Source organism: Tiliqua scincoides, chromosome 1 (assembly GCF_035046505.1).
Source record: "Tiliqua scincoides isolate rTilSci1 chromosome 1, rTilSci1.hap2, whole genome shotgun sequence".
Taxonomy (NCBI): Eukaryota; Metazoa; Chordata; class Lepidosauria; order Squamata; family Scincidae; genus Tiliqua; species Tiliqua scincoides.
The window spans coordinates 49,886,261-49,896,794 of record NC_089821.1 but is presented as its reverse complement, the minus strand read 5'-3'; positions in this window follow the sequence as shown (position 1 = coordinate 49,896,794).

Here is a 10,534-nt window from a genome sequence, read left to right as displayed (position 1 = left end):
GACTGTGGGGTGGGAAGGACATGATTTTCAGAGAGAGGCTGTGACTTGCAGGTAGGTTTCACCTGGCAACTCTTAAGCTAGAAATTAACGGCCCAGTTGGATCACTGTGCCAGTGGAACATGCTTTCCACCAGTGCTGGCTGCTGAAAAGCAGCTGTAAAGTGCTGGATGCCCATGTGAACTGCCAGCATGCCAACAGAAAGGCTGGAGCCTTCCTGAATGTGCCGGCAGACCTCAGAAGTCCCACTGAAGGAGGTAAGCCCAGCGCAGAGGTGGAATGGGGGGGGGGGGAGATGGGGCAGGGGATGAGAAGATCAGGTCCGGGAGGGGACGGATTCAGCAGCAGTGCATGCCAAATCCAAACACCCTTCCTGGCTCTGATCTGCCTGCACAAATCAACTTGGACTTTCACTAGCTATACAGCGGTGCAGATCAGAGTTAACCCATTGCAGCAGCTGGCGCTTACCCTCAGGGCAAGGAAACAAATGTCCCCTTACACTGAGGAGACCTCCAGCAGCCAAAACTCCCTCACAAGATACTGAGGAGGCTGCACCACTGCTGTCACATTGCAGTGTAGGATGTTAGGTAGGACTGGGCTGTTAGTGTTTGATATTACTATTACTCTTTTATGCAGTCCTAAGAAATGTAGAAACATCATGGCCCTCCACATGCTTAGGAAAACAGTGATGGTTATATTTATCTTCTGAGCTGTTTTTTTTTTCCATTTGTGTAGCTTCCATCTGCTGCCTCATTACTTCCAGCCACCAGGGCTCAAAGGTTGGCTGCGTTAGGTGGTCCTCTGATGGGGGTGAGACTTTGGCCAGTGCCCAACTTGGCTGACCCCTGATATCACCCTGGTAGAGAAAGACTTCTGTCCAAAATCCTGGAGAGCTAGTCAGTCAATGTAAATGACACAGATGAACCAATGATATGACTCCATAGGGCTGTTCATGCATTATACATCATTCAGGTACAGACTAACTGTGTCCATTCACATGTGAATGGTTGTATCTGCATTCATTTTTACAGATCAACATGTACACGATTCAGAAATTGCATCTGCATTAAATGGAGCATATGAATAACTGTACCCAAGTACAGACTAACAGTGATCATATCCAGGCCTGTGAACAGCTCTTGTATAAGGCAGCTTCATATTTTGAAGAGATCATGATCTTTTGTCAGGAGAAAACAATATTTTATTGTTTTCAAACTTAGACATGACTAGCAATAGAAATTTAAATGATTGTTATAGCTAGTGGCTAAAAAAAACAAAAAAAAAACACCTGAATTAAACTGATCAGCTAGAATGTTGTGAACTTTTTTTTTGACTTTCAATTTATCACCCCCTTCTCTAGGCCTTGGTTGCAATTTTTATCAATATTACTCCCAGTGGAGGGGAAAAATGAAATGGAATTTTATCAGCAGCAAATTGAGGCAGTTGCAGGCCTATAACTTTTCTACTGAATGTTATTCTTGTTTGTAACAACCAAGGCATTCTGGTTTTCCTTCACATCCTACAATGAATCTTTTCTGCATTACACTATAATGTTTGGAATGTGTTGATACCTTAATATGCATGCACAGTACTGTAATACTATATATTCCACTAATGTACTGCCAGCCCAATCCTATTGGGTGCTTATGGCAGTGGCTCTCCTGATCTGCCGTCATTAAGTGCTGGTGCAGTGCATCAAACATGTACTGCAGTCATATGGTGCGGGACCACCAGTGCAAATGGCCAGACGACCACCCAGGCTACGCCAAAGCAGGTAAGGTGGCAGCAGGGGTTGATTGCTGTGGCAGCAGCATACAGTGAGATCCTGTCCCCCTTTCCTGGCACGGAACTGCCTAAGGGCCCAATCCTATCCAATTTTCCAATGCTGTGCACCCATGCCAATGGGGCATACTCTGCATCCTGTGGTGGAGGGACAGTCACAGAGACATTTGTTCCCTCACCTTAGGGCTGCATTACGGCAGCACCGCTGCTGGAAAGTTGTATAGGATTTGGCCCTAAATCTCCTCACACCAGCAAAGTAGTGTGCTACAGGTCCATTAGCAGCTAGGTGGCCTACCTCGAGGTAAGTAAAACATATTTTTACTTCTCCTGGGCCATTTAGTCGGGCCCCCTATTCCATCATAAGCTGCCACACATGCTCTGTTGGCACTGCTGCATTGAACAAACTGGTGGGGGATAGGTCTAATGCCCATATTTATGTACAGATTAGGTTCCAGGGATCTGATCTTAGTCACCCAAAATAGAAAAAATATGTATTTTCAACACATGCCACCAAAGCTTGCCACCATGTCACAACCTCCTACAGCCATCCCACAGGGACAAACTAAAATCCTGCCAGGTCCAGCTAAGTGGGACCTGAGGGGTTAGTCAAGGGTTGGCTTGAATATACCACAAACCAGGCTAAAATCACTAAACCAGGCTAAACAGTACTTTCACCACCCCTAACTGACAGTCCTCCAACCCAGGAAAAGGAGGAGTCCTATAGGCATCTCAGCTACTCAGAGGAAACAGAAGCCTTGCAGGTACTAGCAAAACATTCAATCGTGTAACTTTGTGGTTAATACTGAATTTCGAAGAACCCACAAATCACAACTGCTATAAAGTTTAAGAATGTATATTAAAGAACAAAAGCATAAAACAACCATAAGGCTCTCTGAAGACTATTATGGGAATTATACAGAAATAATGCCAAATAGTGCCAAATTATTTGCCTAATGCCAAATAATGTTCCTAACCCAACACAGGTTAACTTCACCTGAGCATATCACTCCTGCACATGATCAAAAGATTGACACCTTTCCTCCCCTCTGAAGAAACTACAGTATCTCCAGAATGACTTTAATACCTTAGATCAGTGGTTCTCAAACTGTGGGTCGGGACCCACTTGGTGGGTCATGACCCAATTTCTGGTGGGTCATGAGAAGCTGGCGGCAGCCATCTTGGAAGATGGCAAAAGACCTAGGTAACGCCATTTTGGAAGTGGGCAAAGCCTGTTTATCGCCATTTTAAACTTCCTGGCATTGAGACGTAACTAAGAGCGGCTTGCACATGTGCAAAGAAAGCAGCGTGCTGCTTTTCCCCTGAAAGCGTGCTGCTGCCTTCCACCTGGACCTCCCTCTGCACTTGGAGGCTTCCCTCAGGGGGGCCAATTGCGGAGTGCAGGCTTGGATTGCAGGCAAAGAAGGACCGGGAGAGACGTGGACGAGCCAGCCAGGCTTCTCCCCACCAACCTTTGTCGGCTTGGCTGCCTTGATGGGATGGGCTGCCTCAGGGTTGCAAGACAGAGCAGCTCCCCCACCCCCGGCAGCTGGACTGGCCTGGAGAGTGTAGGTGGAGACCTGAACACAGGGCTTGGGTGAGTAGAGGCAGACCCGCGTGATCTCCCCTCTTGTGAGCCTGCTTTGAAAGCAGCATCGCCACCGCCGCCACCCCACTGCCGTTCTCGTCCTCTGCATCACAATCTCTCTCCCTCTCTGAAATCACCTGGAAGCCACGATCCTTTCCTGCCCTGGCTAGCACGTTCTCTCTCTCTTTATATCTTTGCTGGGGCGAGGGTACCCCAGAGAGTGCTCACCCCAAGAGAGCACCCAGGAGGTGGGGGAAGAGGGAGGGCAAGCCTGGCATGTGGGGAGGGGGAAGCACCCAGGGAGAGTGCTGCTCCCCCAGTTGCTTCTCTGATGTGCACCCTTCCCCTCTTCTTACTTCTCTCTTAGGCTGCAATTCTGTCTACTCTTACCTGGGAGTAAGCCCCATTGCCAATAATGGGAGTCAATTCTGAGCAGACGTACTTAGGCTTGGGGGAGATGAGGGGAAGCGTCCCTGCTTATCTTCCTTCTGAGGGGGATACGACTGTTTTTATTTCCTTTATTTACAAAAGCTCAAGCTACTTTTTTTATGGAGGTGCATGAGTAGGGTGCACTTCTTTCTGCCTAGTGCTGAGCACAGCATCAATAGCCACATCAGTGTTTGTTAGTTTCAAGCACAATACAAGAAGTAGCTTGAGATTTTGTAAATAAAGACAGAAATAAAAACAGTAGTAAATAAATACACAAATATTTTGTTCCAGATGATTTATTTTTTGCTTGATAGCAATGGTAGCGAGGGCAGGGAGAATTGGAAGAAGCTTCTGAGCTGGAATACTGTCTCTTGTCATTTACAGTTTGAGTTTCTAGGCAAGAACTTCCTGCATGATGACATCACTTCCGGCTCTGACATCACAGTGATGCCACTTCCTGTTTGATGATGTCATTTCTGGCTATGACATCACTTCCAGGTTGTTGACATCACGTCTGGTGGGCCCCAGACAGATTTTCATTCTTAGAAGTGGGTCCTGGGCTAAAAAGGGTGAGAAACACTGCCTTAGATGCTTTCTTCAGGTTCTAACCAATCAGAGACTCGGGACCCCCAAAAAGGCTAGAAGGGTGATAAAATCTACCTAGGAAGATGAAACAAAGTACTTTCTGGAAGGTTCTGGCCAATCACAGGCCTCAATTCCCTGAACATTCTGTAGTTACTTGCCAAAAGGCTCATCCTGGCCCCTGCCTTGCTGCAACGTGCAGCTGATGCCAATTTCTAATTAACAGACCCAGCACATGGCCTTGAAGGCTTAGCAGTCCTGATAACAGGTTCCTTCTCATGAGAACTTTTCCAATTAGCAGCCATCCTCCTAGTACACAGACTTTCTCTTCAAGATGGATTCCTGAGTACACTAAAATGGATCCCAACAACAAGATTTATAATTTCCTTACAGACCTTTTGCATGAGTAAGGACTCCTTCTAATCATAGAGGAAGCTCCTGATGGTAGAAGCACTAGTTGAGTTGCTATCCCAAGAACCTTTTTTTGGTTGAATATTGTCTTTAGTAAAACAGGGTGTGTAAAGCTGAAGTCTAAGCTTCATTCTTCAGTTTTCATGAGGTGAACCTGCATTACTGCCAGTTTACGACAACAACAAGCATTGCCAAGGGTGCAGAGAGAACAAGCCATTCATGATCAGTTGACTGAGAATACATGATAATAAGCTATGGAGCCTTGCCCAGTTTGATTCATTCAAGTAGCATAGACACTGGGCTGCAGATCAGCTCAGGCTGACTTCATGGGTGCCACTTAAAGTGCTTTTGAGCTTCTTTCTCAGTGTTACTGTAGCCTTTGTGAGTCAGAAATGCATTTTTCTCTGTGGAGAGTTCATAGGTGGGAAAACAAAAGTAACACATTTTTGTTGCTGAATGAAATTGGAAACCTCAAACATTAATTTCATAAATAGTACTTATCACTTGCTGCATTCTGATGCTGTAGTAAACCACAGAAAGGGAATAACAAATGGTCTTGCAATTTTAGTCTGTTCTAATTCCTTCAAGGCATGTCTGCTATGAAGAAAGAGCGGAGACAGTGGCGTCACTAGGGTTCGCATCACCCGGTGCGGGATGCCAGCGCGTCACCCCCATGCAGTGGGCGGGGCAATGCCCCAGGTGGTGGACGTGGTGATGTACCATCACTCTGCCCACAGTGGTTTTTTTGGCTGTACCTTTTGATAGAACAAAGATAGACCACATTCTGCATGAAATTACACATTGATTGATATATAACGTGATGGTATTATTCCTCCAAATTCTGATTTTAGTGATTTTGGTCACTAGTGGTGTCACACCCCCAGGGTGTCAGCTTACTAACTTATCGTAGCAGTTCTCAAACTTTTAGCACCAGGACCCACTTTTTAGAATGACAATCTGTCCAAGACCCGCCAGAAGTGATGTCATGGTGGAACTGACATCATCAGGCAAATTAAAATAAATAAGTATAAATAAAGTAATAAATAATTAAATAAGCCAGCCCTATTCCACCAAGTGAATTTCCTCTGTAGCCTGCCTGCCTGCAATAACACCCCCCCCCTCCAAAATCAGTAAGGTTTTCAACCCTACCCAGTGCCCAGTTCAATTTAAGAACTTCTGTTTAAACCAGATCACTGTCAGGATCCACCTGGCTTTGCAAGTCTCAAAAAAGTTCACGTCATCAGCTGAAGCCTCTGTTTTGATCCTTTTTAGTGGGGGAGGCTGCCTTCTGGAGCATTTTTTGAGCTCCAGTTCCATCAGATCAGGACCATTCTGGTGACTTCACATTCCCTGGTCTGACAACCAGCCAAGGCATTGCTCACTCATGAGTAGATGCGACCATGAGGCTTAGTTTCACTTTTCATAGGGCTCAATACATTTGTCTGCTTGGAGGGAGGGACTTTCTTCTCAGGTGCTTTTGGGGGCTGCATTCATTGGATCAGGACCATTCTGGTGTTGTTGGATTCCTTTCAGCCTGCCCTTTCTGACAGGCTAAGGCAAGTTCATCTACTCATGAGTAAACATGCAATACGGCTCAGTTTCACTTTCCATAGGGCTCCATGCATTTTTTGTTCTATAATGTTTTGGCCATAACGTTTTATAGAAAGGAGATATTTCGCTCTGGTTTTTTGCAGTGCATTCTACTGGAAATTCCACATCCAACATGATGGTATTACTCCTATCCACCACAATTTTAGTGTGTCACCCCCGTGCGTGTCACCCGGTGCGGCCCACACCACCCACACCCTCCTAGCAACGCCACTGAGTGGAGGCATTTCAAAGCTATCAGAGCAGCTACTCAGCTCTCTTCCAGTTACCTTCTATCATACTTAGCCTTTGCTAATCACTGCCACTTGACCATTGGCCACTATTACTCCGGGACATAGAAGGCTGCAAGCTCATGATTCTCCACCAGTACCACTTCAGACTTTAAGGCCTAGTAAAATCTGAAGTGTGTGAGAGGAAGTGTATGAACAGTCACCATATTGGCACACAGTAGTTTTTCAGTTTAAAAAAAACACAAAAAAAACAGTGGTGACAGCAGCAGTAGGGGACAGACAGTGGATGTGGTAGCAGAAAGAGGGGTGGGCATTAATAGTAGCAGTAACAGGAGGGCAATTCAATGGATGGGATGGCAGCACTGTAGCTCACATTGTCCCTCGACTGGTCACTGAGGGCAGTCTGCTACAAGCGCCTGCACCGCAGACACTCGCCCATAAGTAGACACCGCAGATAAGTCGAGGGCAGGTTTTGAGCCAACAATTATGGAATTTTCTATGACCCTCGGATAAGTCGGGGGTTAAACTTAGGGGGGTGTCTGACTATAGTTTTGTCTGATTTTACCCAAAGCCAGATCCTGAAAAATAAATAACCTACCACTAATTGTTACCTAAGAACTGTAGTCTCTAATTTATTAAAAACATAGTCAAAGATCATAAGATACATTTTTATTCTTTTTTAAATTCTGGTCTTCACCACCTTTGTGTAAACACTATCAGAGTAAGTGCACTGTAAACAACATACCAGTAAAACAGTGGTTCCCAACCTGGTATTCATGTACTCCCAGGGACACTTAACAGGACCTGTAGTGGTACTTGAAAAAGAATGGAATGATGGTAGAAAAAAGCAAGTCGTGCTCCAGAATGCTTTGCAGGGCCAGCAAGGCAGGAAGGGAGGTAGCTAGTTGGCTGTGAAAGCCCCACCAATAGCTAGTTTTTGGTCATCAATTCAAGTATGAACCAGTGATTGAAAACCAGCACAGTAAAAAAGCTGAAACATAATATGGAGTGATCATTCAGTCAGAATTTCTCAGCACACTTCTGGTGCAAAACAGTGCAAAGGCAGAGTCTTCTGTTCCTCAAACAGATGAAAAGAGAAAACACTGTAATAAATTCATGGTCTGGGTTTTCATGTGCGGGAGATGAGGGCTTGTATTATTACAAATATTTTGCTAATATGAAGGGTACAATTTATGGAAATGGGCTGCCAAGGGATATGCAAGTGAAAAAGGTTGAACCATGAATCAAATCCACCTTTAAGGTGTCTGGTGTGTTAAGTAAGAAGCGCTACGTACAACATACAACGCATAAGACATAACTGGGAGTGTGGAATTCAATTCACAGCAGAGAGCTGCAGCTGCATATATTTGCAGCCCTTTTTACTCAGAAGTAGATCCACAGCTTTCCATGGGTCATTCTTAAGTAAAAAAATCATTCTTAAGTAATGGTGCACTGAACTGTAGCCTGGGAAGGAGGGTCCCATCCTGGTGTTTCAAGAAACAGACCTGCTCTGCAAGCATTTGCCAAGCAGAACCAGAACCAGGCTGCAGCAGAAGGAAGGAGATTAAAAGGTTAACTTTGGCTGGAATTTCCCAGTTGCCACAGAAACGATCTCTGCCCTGTTTGCCTGGTGCCTGCCTTCTGCTTGAGAAACTTGGTGCCTGCCTACCTGCAGCTTGAGAAACCAAACTGTTCAGAGTTGAAAGGCTCTGCCCTCTGATTGACCCGGAGATCAGGCAAAGTGAGAATTGGAACTTGATTACTTGGCAAAAATTTCACGTACTATACTTGAGCAGACGCGTGTGGCCTCTGGGAACCAAGTGCCTCGGGAACTAAGTGCCAGGTAAGGCACAAGAGTTTAGCATCTGGGCGAGGAGAAGGCAAGGAGACCTCTGAGTTTTGGAGAAGGAGAGGAGGAGGAGCAGGAGGAGGAGGTAAGTGTACTCATTCTAACGCTTTGTCTTTCTAACTCCCTGTCTTCTAACCTTAACCTTACCTTTAAAGCAACCTTAAATCAAAATTGGAACTAAGTGCCAGGTAAGGCACAAGAGTTTAGCATCTGGGCGAGTTCAGCAGCAGGGCGAGGAGGCCAGGGCCCCATACACTGCCCTTCCTCTTCCCTTGAGAAAAGGGCTGCTATCCAGTGTACGGTTTTTAAAAGGACCCCTAAATAAAACAACAACAACAACAAAAAAGCTATGCAGTCAGACAGCCAGCAGCAGGGTGGGGGCTATCCAGTGTTCTGCATCGAGTGCCACATGTATGATTATATGCCTCTGGGGCATAAGTCATGGGTGTGTCCTCGGTGCAAGGAGCTCCAGGCTCTCAGGGAATGCGTCCGCTCCCTTGAAGCCTTGGTGGCCGACCTGGAGAAGCGCAGGCAGCCAGAGGAGGACCGTGGGGAGACTTCTGGGGACGATCAGGCTTCGTCCCAACCTCAGGCGTGCAGCTCCTCGGCTGCCCGGGTGGGAAGTCTCGGGACTGGAGGACGTCATCCTGGAGAGGAGGGAAACAATCCCCTAGGGGGGATCCCTTCTCCAGGGGATGGGCCCGTATCCGAGCGCACTCGGGATAATCCTCGGCGGGAGGGGGGTTGGGGGCTTCTTGTAGTGGGGGATTCGATTATTAGAAACATAGAGAGGGGGGTTTGCGACGGATGTGAGGACCGCGTGGTGACTTGCCTGCCTGGTGCGAAGGTTGCGGACATCACTTCTCGTCTAGACAGGCTGGTAGACAGTGCTGGGGGAGAGGTAGCGGCTGTGGTGCATGTCGGCACCAACGACGTGGGCAAGTGTAGCTGGGAGGTCCTGGAGGCCAAATTTAGGCTTTTAGGCAGGAAGCTGAAAGCCAGGACCTCAAAGGTAGCGTTCTCTGAAGTGCTTCCTGTTCCACGTGCAGGGCCAGCTAGGCAGGCGGAGATCAGGGGTCTCAATGCGTGGATGAGACGGTGGTGTAGGGAGGAGGGGTTTAGATTCGTTAGGCACTGGGGAACGTTTTGGGACAAGCGGGGCCTGTACAAGAGGGACGGGCTCCATTTGAACCAGAATGGAACCAGACTGCTGGCGCATAACATTAAAAAGGTGGCAGAGCAGCTTTTAAACTGATCCCTGGGGGAAGGCCGACAGGAGCTGAAGGGCATCCGGTTCGGGACTCCTCATCCCTATGGGATAAGGATGGGGAGGTTAGAGAACAACAAGACAAAGGCAGGGTAGGAGAAGAAATTGGGAAAGGTAGGGTGATGGGATGTGATAGACGGTTTGGCACAATGAGAGGATGCGGGGACAAAGGAGCAAATAAGCAGCCCATCCTGGGGCATTCCGTGTATAAATGCTTTTATGCGAATGCCCGAAGTCTACAAGCAAAGGTGGGAGAACTGGAATGTCTGGTGACAAGGGAAAATATTGACATAGTGGGCATAACAGAAACCTGGTGGAATGTGGAGAATCAGTGGGATACTGCAATCCTGGGCTATAAACTCTACAGGAGGGACAGGCAGGGGCGTGTTGGAGGTGGGGTGGCCCTTTATGTTAAGGAAGGGATAGAATCCAGCAAAGTAGAGATTGAAGGTGGGTCCGATTCCACCGTAGAATCTCTGTGGGTTAAATTACCAGGCTTGTGCAGCGATGTAATACTGGGGGCGTGCTATCGTCCTCCAGACCAGAAATCGGATGGGGACCTTGAAATGAGGAAACAGATCAGGGAGGTGACAAGGAGGGACAGGGTTGTAATCATGGGGGACTTCAATTATCCTCATATTGACTGGGTCAATTTGTGTTCTGGTCACGATAAGGAAACCGGATTTCTTGACGTGCTAAATGACTGTGGCTTAGATCAGCTAGTCACGGAGCCCACCAGAGGACAGGTGACTCTGGATTTAATTTTGTGCGGTACGCAGGACCTGGTTAGAGAT